The sequence below is a fragment of the Molothrus aeneus genome, chromosome 13, assembly GCF_037042795.1.
Source record: "Molothrus aeneus isolate 106 chromosome 13, BPBGC_Maene_1.0, whole genome shotgun sequence".
Lineage (NCBI taxonomy): Eukaryota > Metazoa > Chordata > Aves > Passeriformes > Icteridae > Molothrus > Molothrus aeneus.
Window position 1 is genome coordinate 20369560 of NC_089658.1, and position 21305 is coordinate 20390864.

The 21305-nt window shown below is 43.3% G+C and overlaps 1 protein-coding gene across 2 annotated transcripts in view; it reads right to left on the reverse strand.

The window, feature by feature from the left end:
• The window catches only part of MAP1A (microtubule associated protein 1A), a 50635-nt gene that overhangs the window by 20571 nt on the left and 8759 nt on the right, over positions 1 to 21305 (reverse strand). The window contains exon 1 of one of the 2 annotated variants that reach the window (XM_066558873.1): positions 10824 to 10922. The exons of the other annotated variant lie outside the window; for it this stretch is intronic. The gene's annotated coding sequence lies outside the window, so the exon portion shown is untranslated. Of the gene's footprint in view, positions 1 to 10823; positions 10923 to 21305 lie in introns of those variants that run through there. 2 annotated transcript variants of the gene reach the window in all.

Below are 21305 nucleotides of genomic sequence, written 5' to 3' on the forward strand. Positions count from 1 at the left end.
GCCCTTGTAGCTGCAGAATAAATTCTGGGCTAGTCTGAAGAGCTGTCAAGGATAGCTATGCAAGATGCTGCTTGTTATTTTCTTTAATCTTTCAGACCATCGAATCTCAGAGGTCTTATTCTGTTAATCATGACTGGAAGAATCACACTTACAGCTCACCATGCTGAAATCAGAGATCAAGTGTCAGGGCAGCAGGACCCAGTTTCTCACCTTTGTGAAATGATGCCTTAGGTGAGAGCACTGGGTCATCTTTCACGTGACTGTGCTGAAATCAGTCATGATGCTCTGACTGGTACAACAAATCAGAATGAAAATAGGGGCCAAAAGATGATTTAAGGACTGGCACATATTGATGAGAGGAGAAGTCAGGTAGGACTGTTTAGCCAATAAAAGAAAACTCAGGGCAGGGATCTCACTTACCAGTCTGTATACCTGTCTGATAGCAGGTGCAAATCTGGGCTGCAGAGCTCCCACAACTTTGCCATCCAGAGGATGGAGACTGCTTGTCTGACCACATAGGAATCAGCCCCTTCCCACCCAAGATGCATTCTTTATCCCTCATTACCTCTCTTGGGCCTTCCCACACCCTTCCCCCCTTCTTTGTCCCTAAAATTATTTAGGTTTATCAGGCCAGGTTCTACCAGTAAAGTGAACACCAATAATACATTGATAAAAAATACAGAAGTTTTAGAGTCTGAAAATGTTATGAAGGCTCACAAACTACAGTGATTAAAAACCAACTCTACCTCACTTCTGGCTGTCTTAGCTGACATGAACATCCCTCTTCAAGGGGACACTGTTGAAAAGACTCTAACAAGAAGATCCTAGATATTGCTATGGCTCAGTACCTTTTTGCTACACTTCAGCAAAGAGCTGAACCTGGGATCATGTGGTCTTCCTGATGTTTACTGAACAAAGTCCACCTCTGAAGACAGTGAAACCATGCACAGGGTTCTTAGAGTGTATGTATTTGCAGAGCTATTGCAAGCTGAAAGACTGCCATTTCCTTCACTCTGAAATTACATAATAACACTGAGATAGTAACAGTCTCTCTCATTCTGAGGCTGTGAGGTCTCCAACTGCAGTTTCTTCAGTGCCAATGGAAGAAAAAGGATCCAGCCCCAAATGGTGTCCATTCAGAGAATGAAACAACACAGTCATTCACCAGCACTCCAGGACTGTACCAAGTACAGCAAGCCACAGCTCCTTGGGAGGGAGATTGTAAAGGCCAGAGGAAAAGCAGAAAACATTCTGCACTGAACTCTGGGCAGGGTCCTGCCTCTCATCCTGTCTGTGCAGATACACAGCCCTGCGTCCAACCCCACTATGGACCCACTCCTCTGCCAGAGCAGGGCTGCCCCCCATTGTCCAGCAGTGAGGGAAAGGAGAGAATGTGTCCTTGCTGGAAGCAATATCACACTCCCAGCACCTGAAGAGCACACAGCTCCTTCTTCCAGCAGACAACCTGAACAGTGTGCAGCTGGCAGATGGGACCAGCTCTGGCTGACAGACACCTAGAAGCTCTGCCAGCTAGTGAGGTATGCTCAGGAGTTAAAAAATAAACACCAAGTCTGCTTTGGCAGCCAGTACATAGCCAACAACTGTGGATTCACCATTCAGGTCCTCATGAGATGGTTCCAGCTCAGGAACTCAAACACAGTTTCTCACACCCCAGGAATATACCTGGATGTGTTTATCACAATGACAGGACAAGTCCCACTCTGTTCCTCCTTGCCATTTAATGGCAGTGTTTTGCCAGATGAGAGGAGACTCTCAGGCAAGGTAAGGAGACAGACACCAGGTGAGGGATGCAGGTAGAACTTGGCAGAAACCCCCCAGCAAAGGCTAAGAGACATTCTGAGTCCTAGGTGGGTGGCTGCTGTGCACACTGGTGCCTGGCCACTGCCTTCCAGAGCCTGAGGCAATGCAGCGGTCCCAGAAATCCTGGGCACATCCAGCTTTTGTTGCTTTTCCAGAGATGAGCAGAACAAAGGGCTTGGGCAGATCACTAGGGATCACAGCAAAAGGGCTGTCTCACTGCCTCCTTCCCTCCTGACACAACATGTGATAGCTGCAGTAGCTACTTATTTTTGTAAGATTATTGGGAAAGTGCTGTAATTTTAGCTTGCTAGTGTGATTCAGCATCTGAGAATGATGAGAAACTGGCTTCAGATAGTGCTTTGTGGTCCAGCAGCAAGTGCTCTGCCTCTCATAGTCTGAAAAAAGTCTACTGTAAAGATTTATTTCATTCACTTTCTATTTTTAGGTCTTCAAACACGCTGCAGAAACAGAGAAATATTTATTTGTCAATGGCTAAATAAAAAAATCTATCCCCTAAAGGGGATCTTTAGTGATTTTCTCAGAGAAATTCATTGTGTACCAGCAAAGGGAAACATATTTTTAACAGAAATATGAAAATCATCTTAAAATTGGGAGGCAAGAAACTGCAGTAAAGTGCTGAGCCCCTGTCAAAGAGGGCCAGGGCAGAGCCACGTGCTGCCTGTGGAGCAGTGGAAACCATCACCGAACAGGCCACAGATTCAACCAGGGCATTAAATGAGGGATTTTAAACTGCACCTAGAAAAGAAGGGGAAGTCAATGGTTTTTAAGCAGGAAGATATTACTATGAGTTTTTATTTTTTATGAAAATTTCAAAATAGTGTTTGATGATTTTTCACATTGAGATACCAAGTCACACAGTAAAAAAAACCACAGCACTACTTAAATAAAGTCCTGTGGATTTGCAATAGGAGACATGCCTTATCAGGAGGAACTGAATAGACAAAGCACAGGAAAGCACAAAGCAGTGTGCAGAGAGAAGGAAGATAATTCAAACATCTTCATGAAGCAAAGCATTCTATTCGGACTGAAAGCACACCCACACCAACTTATGCCTGTTAACAAGGGCAAATCTCCAGATACTGGCTTTGGCTTTAGCTAATATGCCAGCTGCAGACTGAGGGGAATTTGGGGTACACGTGGTATATTGACCACTACTGCTCATATTCCAGTTATATTGAAGCTGAGTAGAAGGTAGAGGAGCACCCTCTCTACACTATGACCACACATCCACTAAGGGTCTCCTGCTGTGTTGTTCTGTGCTGTTACACCCTGCCCTGACAGGGAGCTTGGCAGTGCAGCACAGAGGGCTGAGCAGAGAAGCACACAGCATGTGCAGGAGCATCAGGGGAGCCAGAGCAGAGCCGGTGACGCATTCTGTGCTCCTCTGAGGGCTTTATCTCAAGCTTCCAACCAGAACACCCGCCCAGTTGTCTTCAGGAGGACAAACAGGACGACCAGTCACAGATACACTTCCACAAAACACTGCCGCATTCCAGCTCTCTCAGTGTAAGGGGAGCTGTGAGGTACTAACACCACAAAAGAAGAGAGGATCTGATTTGGGACAGAAAAGGCACAAACTTCAGAACAGCTCAGAGACAGAGCAAAAGCCTTAAAAGCTGCAGAACTCTGCAATCAGAGAACTTAGTTTAAGAAGCTAAAGAAAGGAGACAGCGTCAGCAAGACAGCTCCACAAATGAAACAAAGATTCTCAACAGGAACAGAGTGAAAAAGTGAAATTAATTGAGAACCATACTAGGATGGACAGAGAAAGGAAAAACACAGCCAGTAGAAAGAAGAATATCTCTGGGAGGACCGGGCAGCAGTGAAGGAGAACAAAATCTGGTTTCTAGAAACATTGGTGAATGTGTCAGGATGAAGAGGGCTGAGAATCTGAAAGTGTTCTCAGGTTTCCTTTTATGTATAATGCTGGAGATATTTCATAACTCACCTTACCGTACCGTTACTGCAAGCCAGGAGAATTGTTCATGCTTTAAGGTAAGAGCAGGCTCTGTGAAATGACTGACTGCCTCCTGGGCATTTACTACAAAGGTGAACCAGCAGCAGGGCAAGAGAAGGAAATGAAATATTTCTTAAGGTGTGGGAGGTTGTGGGCACTTGCCACATCCCAGGAGATATTTCTGCTAACCACTTGCCTGTGCTTCCCATCTTCCCTCCTCCCTGTGGTATTTTCATGCCAGAGCTCCTCTCCCAGGCAACCTCTATTTCTATACCATGTCAACCATAGCAACCATCTCTTTGCTCCCTAATTGCACATACTGTCTCGCTCTTATGCTAAGGAGCAATTTGATAGCTTAGCCATTTTAGAACCACTAATTGAAGATGCAGGTACTCACTTTGGAAATAATTTCTCATATTTTTACTGCCTTGCAACTGAAGTTATACCACCACTGAGATTAATTGATAAGGCGAGCACTTCTACCTAGTTTGCCAGCTGCTAGATTGGCCACAAAAATATTCTGTTCCCTGCAGCAGCTTTGCTGACTCATGTAGGCCTTGTATCCTTCTGCTGAGGAACAGTGTGTGGCATTCACATAAATCAGGAATGAAGCCCTGCACAGAGACATGGCCTCCAGCTGTGAGGAGCTGAAGCTGTGACTTCTTAAATGTCTCCAGCTAAATCCACAAAAGAAAACCTGAACACAACTTAAGACACCCTCTAATCTGGTGTCCTCACTCCACCAAGCCCTGACAGACTTATTACAGCTGATCCCTTTGGAAACCAAATTAATGTTTCCCATTCCTGTGTCAGTTGGACTTCAGCTAGGAGTTGCTGCCAGTCCCTGAAACAGAAGTTCCATAAAACCACTCCCATTGGCACTGAGGCAGATACCCTGTTCCATGTTCCAGAGATGAAGACTCCTGTAAGTCATGGAGTTAGACAGCTTATTATCTCTTAATTTTTACAAGAATATGCCTCCCAGAACACATGCTCTTACAACAGCAACATAGCACAGACTGAAGAAAACTGCATGTTTCTCTTAGTTGAGAAGTATCTGGGTAATACTGACTCTGACTGACTTGGAGGCACAGCAGTTCATGATGATCTGTTCTAGTTCTCTTTTTTTTTTTTTTTCCTTCAACTGATCAATATGACAAATAAACTGCCTGAGGTAGGGAGAACTTAATTGTATAAAAGAGGGGATGACTGCACACACAGGAAAATAACTCTGAGATTTCCTCCTGTTTGGTTATTGAGACACCAAATTTTTGTAAGAGAGTCCTGCCTCTGACTTACAGCAACTGTTTGAACTCTTTAAACCTCATTCCTATTGCATACTATTAACAGTCTCATTCCAAGTAGCTTTTCTTCTCTCCCTTGCTTGTTTTTAGGATGACCTGCTGAATGTCAGCCCTCATGAAGATACAGATATTAAACCAGCTGTGAACTCTGAGTGGCTGAGGTGGTTGGTGAAGCACAGGACTGCATTCTGCTAGCCCTTGAGAAAAAGCAGCTCTCCTCTGCCAACAGCTTTCTTTGTTGTATCTTGACTTTGCACTCCTGGATCTAGTTGACCCTTGATAGATCCTCTGCGTGGTCTGTGTTCCTGGGATTTGATTTGTGGCGGAGTACAACAATAATGAATATGATACAAAAAGTTATTTCAAAGTTGAGAACTTCAAGGCCTCCTCTCCATTCTGCCAGCAAACACAGGGCCTGTCCATTTAGAAGTGAAGGGAGAGGGCTTTGCAAGCAGCCAAGGAGGTTTCTAGCAGAGTAGTCCAGGCCATCTTCCCCTTGTTATGTCCTCTCAGCCACTGCCTCTCACCAGTCTGCTTGAAACAAGCTCACTTAAGTCTTATTCCATCTCAGGAGCCCCTGCTTCCCAATGCCACCCCATCTAGACAGGTCCCTTTCAGCTTGCAGATTACACAGTGGAATCAGGAACTGAACTTACTAACCAGGGAGAATAAAAAGGACCAGGAGAGGCTTCCATCACCACAAATGCTTCTCTCAGGGCCTCTTACTTGTTCAGTTCCCTCACATCCATGCGGGCATGGAAGCCTTTCCTGCTCCCATGCCTCCCTCTTCCTTAGCAGTGCTCTTTGCCTTTGAGCGTGGACCAACAGCAAGAAAGAAAAGCCATAACAAATGAAACTCACACATAAATCTAGCAACCAAGAACTGGGCCAAAGCACATATTATACCTTTCAGCCTGCAAGCTGATTCTTCAGAAAGATGCTACGTGCGTCAAAGGTGCAGAGAGCCACCCTATCCAATGCTTTACCCTTGTGCAAAGGAGTAATTTTTGATGGAGGCCATTGACTTCTTACATGGCTTGGGTAGGGTCTGCATTTCTGTCTAAGTACTGCAACTTAACTTACCCCTCTTAATCCATTTTTAGCAAGCTTTTCAGAACATAAATCTAATCACCCAGAAGAAAAATCACTGGCTTCTTGCCCATTTCTCTTCTAAGAACATCTGGAGTGCCTGATGACAGACCGACATTCCTCAGACAATTTTCAACAGGGAGCTACTAATGGCCTTTTCCTTCTAGTTTTTCTCTTCAATTACTTAAAATTTTGACACTGAAGCTTAATAGAGAATGGACAGATGACATCAGTGAAACAAAAGAGAAGCAAAGTGCAAAAGCAATTAACTGAATTTCTCAACTTGAAAGTCAATAGAGGAAGCCAATTATGCTGCCATGCTTTTTAAACACACTTTGTAGCGATAGCCCGTTGTGAAAAACAGCACTGAACTTTTACAGCTCCGAGGTAGGTTCTAGCACATTGCCAAAGACTTCAGTGCCTCGCAAGATGGTACATGAGTGACAGTAACACGTGCAAAGAGAGACAAATGTTATTCAGTAGCTTTGTAGCTACTGAAATGTTATTCAGTAGCTATGTATTGATAACGGACATGCATATTGAATCCTGCCCCTCTGTGATTTGCAGGTCTCCTTCAGCTGGTGATCCTCAGCCTTCAACTTCTTGGAGGAAATATTCAAGCCTTTACTTTCGAAAGCAAAGAAAGAAAGGGCTCACTAATATCTTTCCAAATACTGCTATTGAGATAATGCTGCTTTTCAGAAAAGCAGAAATTAATCAAAATTGTATTCCTCATTAAAAAATAAAACCAAAAAACCAAGTCAACCCTGTAATATTCTATGCATTTGAGAAATCGGTCAAGCAAGACTTCAAGGGCTGTCTCAGGAGAACTAAGAACCTGCTGGCCAAGGAGATTAGTGCTCATGTTCATCTGTGAATAAAGCATGTTCATCTGTGAATAAAGAAGGACAGAAACTTCCTGAAGAGCTGGATACATAACTAACTGTGCCATCAATACTAACTTTTGAGATCCTGGAGAGGAAGCTATGAGAGGAAGAAAACTGATCTGAAGTCACCACATGTAGAAATTTATCTCCATTTCTTTAGTGTGAAGGAAAGGTAAAAACAAGCCACAGAGCTTAGGCACAGCAAAGCATGAACTAATGAAGACTGCTTTTTGTGTGTCCACCCTGCTCCGTTCCACCACCATAATCCCAGCTTCCTCCACATTCCCTGCTGTCCACTGCCATACTTTCAGCTCCACTTGTGAGCCAAAACTACCAACTGTGCAAGTGGCAGCATGCTCAGAGACAGCCACGTGCTGACAGCTGGCGTGCGAGCGGGGAGTGCAGGACAAACAGATGCGCACTGCTCCCATGAAGGCACTGACTCTGATCACTTGCTTGTTCCACCAACTTGAAAAAAACTGGTAGAAGCTTGTTAATTCCAATGTTTAATTGAAACATTTTCAATATTTTAGAAGGAAAGTGTTTACAGCAAATACAGAAGGTGCATTTTTAAGAGGAATTCATACTGTGCACCCAAGCACTTCTAAGGGAATGGAGAAAAAACTAATACAAACTAAGAAGTTAGAACCAAACTAGCTCAATACTTTCTCTAATCTTTCCTGTCAACAGCTACTGTGCTGGTGTTGGAGTCCAGAAAGTTCATGATTTTTGAGGGGGAAAGAAAAAGAAATCTTTTTTCCATCTCAGTAAATTATCCCCAGAATAAATTTTAGGCATTCATTTACACATAGCTTGCTCTCCTTCCTTCCATACATAGTTTCTGGGCTGATGGAAGGTCTCTATCAGCTGCCCTTCCTCCCCAGGTACTTTTGCCTAACTAACAGGCTGGAAGATACTCACCGTGTTTTAAACTAGCTGCTACTGTCGTGTCTCTGTGTACTAACCAGACTACCTGAACTGCTCCCATAGCATCACCTCTCAAGGTCTGGAGGCCTCTCTCTTCTGCCCATCAAGGAGCAGTGGAAAGTCTGTGATAATGCCTGTCGCAAGCACCCTGGGCTCTGCTAGAACCAGTATCCACCAAGATCTCTGTACTCAGATGCCTATCACAAGAATGTATTACTGCATCTTTATCTGCTTCTGAGTTTCTTGTTCCTTTGCAAGATGCATCCCGGAGGTTACCTAGGAAGGTCTGTGTCTGACCATGTACAAAGAGCACAAGCCACATCCCACAGAAACTCATGCTGGAGAACTACTCTTCTGCGCTTCCCCTGGTGTCCAGCCATGCCCGTTGGAGACATATTGCACCTCTTGTTCACACACATGCAGCTTCCTTGCTTTCACCAAAAAGCTGGCAATTGCTCACCATGCTCCTGTGATCCAGTCTACCATCCACTTACCATCACACCTGCTGAAGATATGACTCAGGTATGCCAGCATGATAGACAATGAGGAAGAGTGGCAAAAGGACATGACAGGAGGTAGATTGTTTTGTCAGGAAAGAAGCTACACATTTCTCTATCTGCAGAATGGGAGTAGGACAGAAGGTCTCACAGCCTGGCCTTGCCAGATCACAGGAAGGGAAAGGAGGGGAGAAAAAAAATGTGTCCCAACTCAGTAACTACTGCTGGAGAAATTGTAAGGACAGAAACAGAGGCTGGATGCAGCCAACCAGTATGGAGCCATCAAGGAGACAGAGAGGGTACTGACCTGACACAGCAAAAGGGCCCCTACCCCATTAGAAGAAAGAGGAATCCCTGTCATTCTGGAACAATGCCCAGCCTGCAGGGCTTTTCACAGCGGAACCAGAGCAACTTGGAATAGAAACAGCCTCGTCTCTGAGATCAGAGAATTTAAACTGGAGCTTGTTTTTTCTGCAGTCACAAGCCAGCAGGCACCAGCTGCAGAATTTGCCGCAGTGTGTGTGTGCGTGTGTCTCTGCGTGCGTGAGTGTGCAGCAGCCATGCTCCTCCCCTCCAAGCTCACTGTATGATCAATGACACAGTGATTACAGCTCCCTCCTTCTTCCCCTCCCTAATCACTGGCAGTCCCAGTCTGATCACTCGCAGCCCCCTCTCTTCTATATTAAGAAAGCTTTTGTTGGTATCTCTACTGACTTCTATTCATTGCTCCCTCCCTGATTTACAAGGTTTTGCTTGTTCTCTTTTGCCCTCTTAGCCAAAACAACAGTGTCTGACAGATAATCATGGTCACATACCCAAGCCTGTGCAAAGTGCCAAACCATGCTCTTGCTCCTCTAGTTCTGAACCCTGGAGATAAAAGGCCATATTTTGAAATACTTCAACACATTTCAGCTCTAGCATACAGATAATTTAACACTTTTAACAAGAAGATTGCTGGTGGCGACACTAACGAATGCCAGAGATACCCTATTAAAATAGAACCTCATGTGTCTGTGACTGCAGCAGTGTCATCATCACACAGTACCACTGGTAATGCAGGAGAGCTAATGATAAAGAGACGGCTGGCTCCTTATCCCTCTGTGTTACAAGGGCAGTCCAGCAAGGTGAGGGATGACAAAGGACTACTGCTACTACTGGAAAAAGAAAGCATTTTGTTATTCTCATTTCTTAAGCACAAAGTCCCTGCTTATAGCCTACTAGGATGAAAATCAGCTCCAAGATTGGCCACATCTTCTCCCTCTGCTGCCACAGAAAGGCTGCATCACTCACATTTTAGGGGAACCTTCCCTTTTTCCTCTCCCACCTACTGGATGCATTTGGATGCTTTTTGGTTTCCTGTACTGGAAGAATGTAGTGTTGTGAAGCTTGAAGTCAGACTTCAGCTACTTCAAGGCTACTCATATGCGGGTGTGCAGCACCAAAGGACAGAGAAAATTGCAAAAGAAGACAGGCCTTGTATCTCTCTTCCATCAAATCAATAGCACGACAGTCCACCTTAACAACCCTCCCCCCTCCTGCCTGGTATTAGCCTCATTCCAGCATCAGCTGAACGGTGATACAGACGCTAATGCTGTCTTTTACCAAGCCTTGCCCAAAGGCAGCATCTGTGAGATGCCTTGTACCACCTCCTCCGTTCTCCAGCAGCACACCATCTTCAGGGTCAGAAGACTATACTAGGATAAAACATAATGATGCAGGACTCCTTACGTTCCTGACAGGCAGAATACTTTCTACAGATTCTTCTCTAAACCCATCTTCATACATTCTTCTCTGTGTTTGAGCTAAGGACACGAGCGCAGCAAACAGCTGAGCAGCTGGGGAATTTGGGTTTTGTTCCTATACTCGAGCACAAGCAGCTGAGAAGGGGGAAGGTCCGCAGATCATAGAAACCCCAAGCTCCATCCGCAGTCACCTTCCCCTCTTGTTACTAACCCCCTCAACCCCCCAAATTCCAAGGAAATAAACCCGCACCCGCTATGAGCGCTCCGTGCAGGTGCGTTTCTTCACCTGCGACTCTGCCCGGGCTGCGCAGCCCCAGCAGCTCGCCGGGACCGCGCACAGGAGCGCAGAGCCCGGACAGGTCCGCTTGCCGTCACCGATATCCCCCGTTACCTCCCCAGAAGGGCCCGTCCTCCCCGGCCGACCAACGTCTTCCAAAGCAACGAGCAGCATCCGAGCGCGAACAAAGCGCCGCCGCCTCCATCCCGCAACCTCCACGACACCGGGGCTCCTCACTCCCGACTGCCCCGGCACCTTTCGCTGCTCGCCCCAGGCCGGTGGGGAAGGAAGATGCACCTACCATCCTGGCCGGGAAGCGACGCCGATCGGCTGCGCTGAGCGCGGAGGATGCGCCGGCACGGCACGGCACAGCACAGCACGGCACGGCCCGGGCTGCGGCGAGCGGCTGCCGTGTCACGGAGGCGGGGAGGCGCCGCCGCGGCCCCACCCCAGCGCAGCGCTTTAACCCTCTGCGCGCCGCGGAGCGCCCGCAGCGCCGGCCCCGGGCACCCCCACGGACGGCCTTGTCCGCTCCGGTGCTCCGCGGCCGGCCCAGAGAGGCTCCGGCTCTCGATCTCCGGGCAACGGCGCGCACCGAGGTCCTGTCCCGCGCTGCGAAACACCCGACAAGGGTCAAACCGCGGCCCGCGCTCCGAAATACCCGACACAGGTCAGAGCCCAACCAACGCGGGTTCCGGTGCTGGCTGAACACTTTTCACATCACTCTTAGGCCTCACGGGCCTCTCTCTCCTCACGGGCTCCCGGAAGGGTGCTCTCCATCCCACCTCGGGCTCCTTCAGCTTAATTGTCTCAAACTGGAACCTCACGTCGGACTCCAGCTGCAGAGCTGCTCCTCCAGTTAAAAACGAGTGACACGAACCACCCCTGCTAGGGGGACAGATGTGCCTGACACCACACACCAGTACCTGGCTGCTCATGCACGGACATGGGCCAGTGGTGAGCTTGGACCACACTGGACAGACAGTGAACGCAAATGAGTGTGGCAAGAATACCAGGTCTCCAGAGGCTGAATATCTATTTCCAGCATATTTTCAGATAAATGTTTACATTGTTTTCTGAGAACCTTGCAACTTGTTTCATAATCAGCATCAGCTCCAAGGCACTTGCAAATAATTGTGCCTCCTTGTTTCTGCTTTGCTGGTCTCAGGCATCCCAGTCCAGCATTGGAATGTACAGATTACTTCATGGTGTGCTAGTTGGCAATAGTGATATTTTTGATTTTTTTCCCCCACAGCAAAAACTGAAACCACTCTCACTGCCCTGCTTGCTTTACACATGATGCTGGCTTACTTCTAGATTCCAGAATTAATTGTGAAAGCTGGAGATGTCCTGTCAGCTCCACAGCAGGTCTCCCTCAGTGATTTTAGAAAGACTGTCAGACATGGTGCAATGCTCAGAAATAAAAATATCACAGAATTTTAAGTTTTAAAAGTTAAAAAAAACCCAAATCAGAACCTTCCTTTCTGTAGCTTTCAGATGACATCAATCAGTGGTAAATATCTGTAAACCTGAGGAAAAATCAATGCACTGGATCAAACATCTTAAATTTCTGTATGTTTTGGACAGGTAACATTGCATCATATTTTGAAAAGACCAAAGGTTAAAATATTCTCAAAGGACAAACTATGAAGAAAATAGCTCCACGCTATAGGTCCCCTGTGCACTACAATGGACATTCTTTGAAACAGAGGGGGTCATTATCACTACCCATTGTACCAGTCATCCCCCTATAACCAGTATAACACAAGTTGAAGAGTTTTGCATAGTCAAAGTGAAAAAGGAGTCAGAAGTAAAGAGCCAAGTAAGCAGGTGGGGATGCAGATGACTGCAAACCAAATGTGCAGTCCCCTTTTTAAGTTTAAAGATGCATCAGGTGAGCAAAGGATATTACCTTAAAGGTGCTGCTATGTAGGAGTGCTGAAGACAAAGCAGGAGGATGTATTTGCTATTACTGCTTCATATAAGCTAGGCTTCTTAATATTTGAGTTAACATCATCCACTTCAGTGTAAGAACTGTCCCAGATGGGTAGCCCAGGGACAATTTCATCCCTTAGGCAGTTCTTGGGGTCTTTTCCAATAAACCCACGACACTGAGATATGTCTGTCACTTCAGAGAGCAGTGCCAATGGTGCAGGAGGGAAGGGAGGGGATTACCCAGTCTGGCTCTAGAACTGACCCACACTGGAAACTGCATTGCCATCAGCAGATTTTTCAGAGCACTCCAGAATGGCAGCTCCCACTGCACACCCAGGAAGGGCATATACCCCAGGCCATTTCATACAATGACACACAACTCTACAAGCCTTTTCCTTTTCTACACCCCTACAACAGTGATCAAATTTAGCCCCTAGCAGGATATTTGGAGTAGCATGATCTCCTTCTGCATTGATTTTTAAAAAATATTGATATATTCTATTTCAAGCAGCAAAATTAGATTTTACTGTCTAATCAGGACATTTCCTGATATTAGTAATTGTTTCAAAATCCCTTCCTATTAAGACTCACGCAAGTACAACTTAAAGCATGAACTAGCTGGATATCCTTAAATGCATTAAAACCTTTTTAATATATAAACAGACCAATTTGTTATCTTCCATCCATGATCTTATTTTACAAGGAAACAATTTTTTCAACAATATGTCATGCTCTTTTCTCTTTTGCCTCAAAATATTTCTTTATGTCACAAAAATTTTGTATCTTCCAGTTGCTATTGAGAATTTACATCAGAAACAGCTATCTCTATGAAATTAATGTCTGAAGGTAGGTGCATCTACTGTCTCTAGTTTCCCTCTCACTTTCCACTCTTAGTTACATGTTCACACCCCAGCAAACTGGAATGCATATTTTTATACTTTGCAAGTGGATGTTTACTAAGCAAAAGTAATTTATAAGGTATGGTGGTTTTCACAAAGCACAGTTCTTGGCATATGTGTACTGTTTGACCAGCAAAACACTTCTCAAAACTGAAGAGGTTCTTAAAGTAGCTTCTGCTTTTACCATGCACCTGTTATTTAAGTGGCCTAAGAAGCCTCCTGCACACATGTTCTCTGAGGTAGCCCCCCTGCCTTCATATGATCAGACAGCAGCTGCAGATAATCTCTTCTTTTTAGCTTTTAACAACATTTAGCAATAAACCTAAAAATAGTCATCAAAAGCAAAAGGGAACTAATATGGGAAGCACTCACCTATCTTCAAGGCTCTTCCAGTTCCTAAAAAAAGGGCACTGAGCTTCTGCCAGGAAGACCTAGAGCTATGATCAAGGTAATTTCCAGTTTTTCAGTCCTTTAGGAGATCAGGAGATTCATCTGACAGTTATGGAACCTCACAGACCAGGCACCAGGGCCACTACTAAGATGAGGCTCATTGAGGTTCAATTCCAACGACCACTCAAACATAAAAGGTTAAAGACACTATTATTCTCTGATGCAAGGATAGATTTATTTTACATATTGAATTAGAAAAGAGACAGGGAGGTTTTCCCTATTTATGCTAAAAAAACTCAAACCACTTTTTTCCATTTTGTCAAACTGACAACTATGGTTTGAAACAAAGATCCTGTCTTTAGGCTGTTCCCTGTCCTCAAGGCTTTGAAAAGGCCACAAAGCTTCCTGTGATGTTAGGTGTAGTTCCTTTCTAACTAGGATATGGAATTAAACATGGAATTAGACTGTTAAAAATGTGAACACTTATTTCATGACTATACACCTTAGCAAGTATCCCACTGACAGAAATATCCTGGATCATAAATAATAATAAGCTATAGACAGGGTCTTTCCCTAGGCCAGCATAAATATAAAAAGTCAGTTCTTGAAATGTTTTTCTGTTATTTTCAAATGCCATGGTCATATCTCTATGTTGTTCTCTACTATGATGTTTAAAAGAGTTTTATATAAATGAAGGCTGTATGTTTTTATGATGTATGAGATATCAAGAACTACAGCTAAAGCATAAGTCTTACAATGAGTTTAAAGGTCATGCTTCTCTGAACAAAAACTCCAAGCTGTCTACCATCTCAAGCTCAAAAACATTTGATTTTCTTAAAAACTATAGGCCAAAGGCTTTAATAAGAAAATATATTCTAATCAAGAATACACTATCTTCTGAAAACCTTGGAACAAAGAATAACTGTGGCCTGACCCAGACATAGCCCAGATATTATTTTGAGTAAAATATATTTATTTCTCCACACCTTTGTGTGAAATGCAGAGTTCTACTGACCTCTCCATTAGTCTGCATCCCAGCTTTCAAGCTCTCACTGCACAAGGCTATCACAGCACATCCAAGAGCAGAGGCATTAAGCTCTCACCACAGCACACAGGACAGAAAAAACTGCCAAGAAGCACAAGGATTTGTTTGCATTTGGAAGATTTCTTTGCTTAGACTATCCAGTTACTGACTTCCACACGCTATCTGCTTTCAATCAAACAAACGAACCGATGACTTGTTCAAGTCTTGGCAAATCACTCCCAAAATCCTCTTGGCTATCTTAATTTCTGCAATTTTACAGTGATTTTTACAGCAATTTTTACTCTTTTCTACAGGCTGTACTAGGATGTATTTAAAGGACTAATTTTTGTTGATACTGTATCTTTCTCTGCAACTGTTCAATGAGTCTTCCTACCTCCTTTCTTATTTACAGGTATATGTATCTTTTTTAATCTGTATGTTAGCTTAAATTCTGACCAAAAAGGTGTTTCCCACTTTTGTCAGGTTTTTTTATTTTTAAATAACCACTTCTGAAATGTAGTGACAACCCTTTGATTGTCAATATAGTTCTGTTTAAAGTAATCTTTAATCCCTAAAGTATTTTATTCTTTCAGGTAGCTTTGCAGGTACAGTTGTATATTATTATTATTAGTATTGTTGTTGTTATCTATTACAATACAGTTACATATTTAGGCTTTTCTTCCTTAATTTGAGAATGATGTTTTCATCTTTCTGATGCTTCAGGGCCCAAGAAGTGTTTATTATCTGAGATATTGAGAATTAACAGCCCTAATGTGGAATTTTAAAAGTTTAAAGGTGGGGATCCTAAGTCATCCATTCCATTTAGTTTTGTATCATTTTCTTCTTCAAGTAAGGTTTTACTGTTGTGGTAATAGCATCCCTAATGCAGGCCCAGAGAGACTGTGTGCACCTGCTACCAACCTCTTTTCCAATTTCTACTTTAAACAAATTCATGAACCCTGTGAGTTTTCAGTGGCAACATTCTAGTCCTTCTTGCCCCAGAAAATAAGGTTTTAAAAATGGTGATCCTAATTTAACTCAGCAACTGCAAACCTTTAGGGAAAACAACGGAAGATGACCTGTCTAGAACTCTCCGTGGAAAGGATAAAGAGGTTTATAAATCAAGGCTGTAAAACTGGAGCAAACACAAGCAGTACTAAAAGGCCAGAAGGAATAGGAGAAGAGGGACTGAGGCAAATACCAGAGCACAGTGAGAACGGCAGGGTGTTCCTGTACAAGTGCAGCACAACTCCTTAGCAGCCAGAGGGTGGCAGAAGAGGGAGGAGGACCAGGATCAAATCCCAGTGATTTCTTAGTGACACTGGAATAAATCCCTAGTGTTTTCTTAATTACACTGAGCTCAAAGAAGACTTCTCCCAGAGCATTTCCAAGAAGCAGCATACATCCATCCTGCCTTCTGCCAGCGCTGGAGTTGGCTGTACTTCTCAGCCAACGTGAAGGCACCCCTAAACACAACAAAGCTTCCCACATTGCCCTTCAGACACAGAGAGCAAAGGAGAAGGGACAAGCCAGGTCTGTCACTGAAAGTAAGAAAGAAATGCAGCCAAGGCAATATGAGCTACATGAGCCAAATCCTAGTGCAAGATTTCTCTTTGTGCAGAGGGTATTTTCTCCTTCCAGACATGCTTAACTGCCTCAGATCCCATTCTTGCCCTGAACCAGACAGCAACCTGTTGGAAAATGTACCAGCTGCCCCAGAAATGGATTCCTGGGAACCTGCTATTTTAACTCTGTCTTCAAGGCCTGAACAGGGGTGCAAAGAGTGCTGACACCCTTATGGAGAGCAGTGTCATTCCAGAGGCACCAATAACAGCAGGTGCCCTGCCTGATATTTGGGTAGCAAATGCCGCAATGCTCTACAGACAAGGAGCTGGTAGGACAGCTCTGACAAAAAAATCACAGCAGGATCTTAAGAGAGAGGCAACAGGCATCAGGCATCACAATGAAGATGTTGCAAATGGCAGGCAGGAGCTAAGCCTGGAAGAGCAACCAAAAGGAAGGCTGTGGAGAGAGTAGAGTAGAATTTAGAACTGGCAGTGGCACAAGTAAAATTGCCAAGACAACATACAGTTGGGAAGGTTGACAACACTCTGTATATAATTCCATGTTTACATGGCTGTTACATTGACTAGACATGACTTGCCTAAAAAGAGGTATATTTTTTATTAACCCATACCACAGGTTCATAAAACCACCAGAGGTGCTTCACTTTTTTGTATAACATTTAGAATTGGAAACCAAGATGTAGACATGCAGACATTTTTATGTAAGCAATACAAAACAGCTCTGACACATTTTGTGAGGCGGTAGAACCCATTACCTGTCAGGTTCAGGCAGTTTTAACAGGCATTGTTTGAAGGCTTCTCTCAAAATGAATCCAGGTTTGAAGACAAGCTGAAAATTCTAGAAAAAACTAACAGTGACAGGATCTAGTTGCTACTAAATGCAAAGACACCACAGAAATAACCATATGCTATTATTACAGAACAGATATTGCTCTTTCAGGCATATTTTAAATTTAAAGAGATAAAATGTTAGTCCCTCCAAACTAATGCTAGTAAATTGTGCGCATGTTTAGGATGTCATGGTTTCTAGACACTTTCTGCTTGTAATCTGCTTAGTTAAGAAAAAGGAAAAATTTGAGAAATATGCAAATATTCTTCAGACATGGATCAAGCAGGACATCCATTTCAAGCATTATTCCCTCCTGGGTTTATGCTCTCCTGTATGATAAGATCAGCACTGCAGCACATGCTTTCCTGCAAAGATCTAGCTCAGATGAAACCAGAGAGGGAAAACAAATAGGGGATAGGGATGCGGTGAGGGGAGGAAGGGAAATCAATAATTACTTTGAATTATTCATCCCCATGAAATAGGAATAAAAATGCAAGCAAATGCCATCTTTATAACAGTGATCCCAGGAGAATTTTCTTTGTAGAAATCTGTCTACTGCAGATTTTTCGACAGAATCATTAGTACTCACTAAAATTTCAGAGGCAAAGAAGTAGGATTAAGTCAAACTCAAACCATTCACTTACCTGAAGGCACATAACATTGTCATTGTCAATTTCCACATTAGCTACTGTCAAAGTGAAGGCAGACAAAATCCAGAACAGGCCTTAGTTTACAAAAATATGAAGGAAACACTGCGATCAGGTCATCTGAAAGAAATATATGTCCTTGTCCTTTTGTGTTGTTCAGAGATCTTTTTCCTTTTTTATTTAACCATCAGAAATTTAGGTGTCATCCAACTTGGCCATCCTAAAAAGTTCTGTATATGAGGACCAACATCACTGGAGCAAACTCCACCGTTTCAAATCAATTCAGAATGTATTCCACCAAAGCCATTTAAAAAAGGCCTGAGAAATCAAAACTGTTGAGTTATTTCCAAGCTACTACCTTAAGCACAGCCCAGGCTCAACATTTCTTTTTTAAAAGGTAACAAAGAAAAGGTAAATTTTAAAAGGTAACAAGGGAAAAACCAATCACACCTACCAAGACACAAAGTACTAAAGGAAAAAAAAACCAAAATATGCTTGTTTTATATTGTGTCCTGAAGAAAGGCCCAACCCTTTCCCAAAGATCTCATCATTATTTTCCTTTTCTATCAAATTCAAGGGTTAATCTTCCCTCAAGGTCCATTCAAACAGATCTTGACCCCTCGAATATTCTATATGACAGGCAGCATAGCAGGAGTGGCTCAGCTCAATGCACTCCCTCCTCTGTCCTCAAAGGATAAGGAAGATTGTTCCAGGATAAACCCAGTTATTTTTTGCCTCCACATGCATTTCAACATTTTGAATTCCATGAACTGCCAGCAACATTTAACCACAGCATCTGGTTTCAGAAGCAAGAGTAACAATTTAGTAAGGCAAGTTCTAACTTTAGAAATGCAACCAGTTAATTCACAATTGGGGTGATTTCAACTCTAGGAGTTCTGAGCTAAGAAACTTGCAAAATTGGGAAGTTAACTATCTGTGGAGATAAAATGCAGAAAACACAGGAAAGACCTTTCCAAACTTACATTAATTTTAGCTCCCCCCCACCTTCAGTCAGTAACAATGTTCGGGCAGAACAGCACAAAAGAAAGAAACTGGTGTTTGCTGGACCTATGCTGAGCTGAAGTTCAAAACAGCTCACCGGGGCTTTGGTTTCTTATTTTCACAGCATAGCCTTTTGGGTGTCACAGTGAGAACCTCAAAATACTTGGTAGGAACAAAGGAACAGTTTGAAATACAACAGGCAAACTGAGATGAAGACTGACAACTCCCTGGCCTGCCAAAGCAGCATCAGTATACTGGCATCAGATGCATGATTTGAGGCCCATCTTCCATCTACTCATGGGAAGCATCATTCCTATGAAGGAATCTATTTTTCACAGCTGCTCTGGTTCTGTTAGCTCCTCTGCTGAATATTGAGGGGAAAATTCTGTTCAGCTTCTTAAAAGAAAAGAGAACTCTGAGGATGTGTAATGTCCAGAGGTGGTCTCAGCACAAAAGCAAAACCATGTAAGACCATGTATAAAAACACTGCTTTTACCAACTTTAGCAGATGTTTTAATGCTATCTCATTTTATAACTAAGCTCTGCAGGTCAAATAGAGCCAGAAATGTTCAGTAAATGTTTCTTTTCTGTAGTTGAAAGAAATTAAAATATATTTTAGAGACAATGAACTTTTAACAGTAACAATGGTGGGAGAGTGCAGCATTCAGACCAAGCCTCTGCAAAATATAATTTCTTGTACAAGATCTAAGATTGACTAAAAAGCTCTCAGCTTCCAATATGAGCTCCACTACTCTGACATTTAAGTCCTAGGAGACTGGAAAACCCATCAGCAGTAAAGATTCAAATAGAAGACTAAATTAATGTCAATCAGCATGGCTTTACAAAAAATATGACCTTCCTTCTTAATAAAAACCAAATAAGCTTGTCAAAATCTCAAAGGTTGTATTGATATAGTGCAACCATTATTTTATAAGTCATGTCATATAAGCCTACACTGTGACTTGTGCTGCTCACTGTAGACTACCTGAAAAGGAGGAAAGCAGACTGGTGGCAAAGCTTATGGATAGTACCAAGTACGGCTGCAGATGAACTGCCAGGGAAACTTCACAATGCTGAGTTTCATTTGCCCCTTTATATACCAGTATGAACCACATCTATAGTTACACTAACTATTGCTAACCAGAGATAACTTGTACCACTGGGGTATCTTGAGGTTATGATCAGCTCAGTTCTATTCATGAGTCAGCTCACTGCTCAGCAGCAGTCAGAAAGCAATAGATATGTCAGAAATAGGGAAAGGAAGAAAAAAACCCTTGTGCCACTGTGTAAATGCATAGCTCTACCCCACTTTGAACACTACACACTTCTGTTCCCAGCATCCCAAAGAGGTAGATCTGAAAGGCATTAATATAAAATATAAAACGAAATATCTGGGATAGATTCCCAGACTTATCCCTTAGATTAGCCTGGCCTCTGCAATCTGGAGAAATCATGAGAAGGCAAATATGCCAGACCTATAACACAATCAGATTGGACAGGATTGTCCAATATAGGAAGGTATATCAAAATGAGACCAGGCAGGAATAAGAGTCCAAGCAAATACGATACGGTTGCAGGTCAATGAACCGTTCTATTCCTTGCTTCCTCTACTTGCAGGGAAAAACTGAAAAAGCACTTTGTGGGAATTGAAAAGTGCTGTTACTAAACAAGTGGAAAACACCTCTCCATGACCTGGAAAGAGATATGAGCTAGAATAGTACAAGAAGGAAGTATTTTATGTACTCATCTTACACTCCTGCCCATGCAACCATTTTTTGTTGCTGTGCTGCGTGTACCTTTGGCTTGAACCAGAACCAATACCCAACCTAACATACAGCAGCCTTAGAGAAGATTTATTCCTACAGAACACATGAGTAACTGATTAAAGTATGTCTAACTGGTAGATCCTTGCAAGTCCCACAGAGGTATTCTTTACCAGTTATCTGGGAGAAGAATCTAAGGATGTTTGTGACAGGAATCAGCTGGAAAGAGTAATGCTTGGGATTATTGCAGCCACATGTACCAACAAGAAACACAGGCTGTGCTTACAGCCTGGGAAGCTATTGTAGTAGACTGCAGCTCATGGGGTCTTTGAGGTCTTGCTCTGTGTGGTTACTATGAAAGTAAATACAGCCCTCAAGCACACAAGGAGGAAGCACAGAAGCTGACAAGTGCTTGCTGTGTATTTCTCTGGTCTAAAGAATGTTGGCAGACAAATGGTACAGGTCAATTAATTGCTCAAGCACTAGAAATTGCATCAAAAGTCCAAATAATCATTGCTGCATCTGTGAGGAAAAAAAAAAAAAGGAAAAAAAAAAGAAAACCCAGTAGTGTTAGCCACTGACTTTTCTGCTACCTGAACATGCAAATTTAGGATATAGCGGTACTTTCATTAAAACAGCCAAGACCTGAACAAAATCCATCACTCAATGACCTATGTTACAGAAATCTCTCTAGCAAGAGGCCACAGC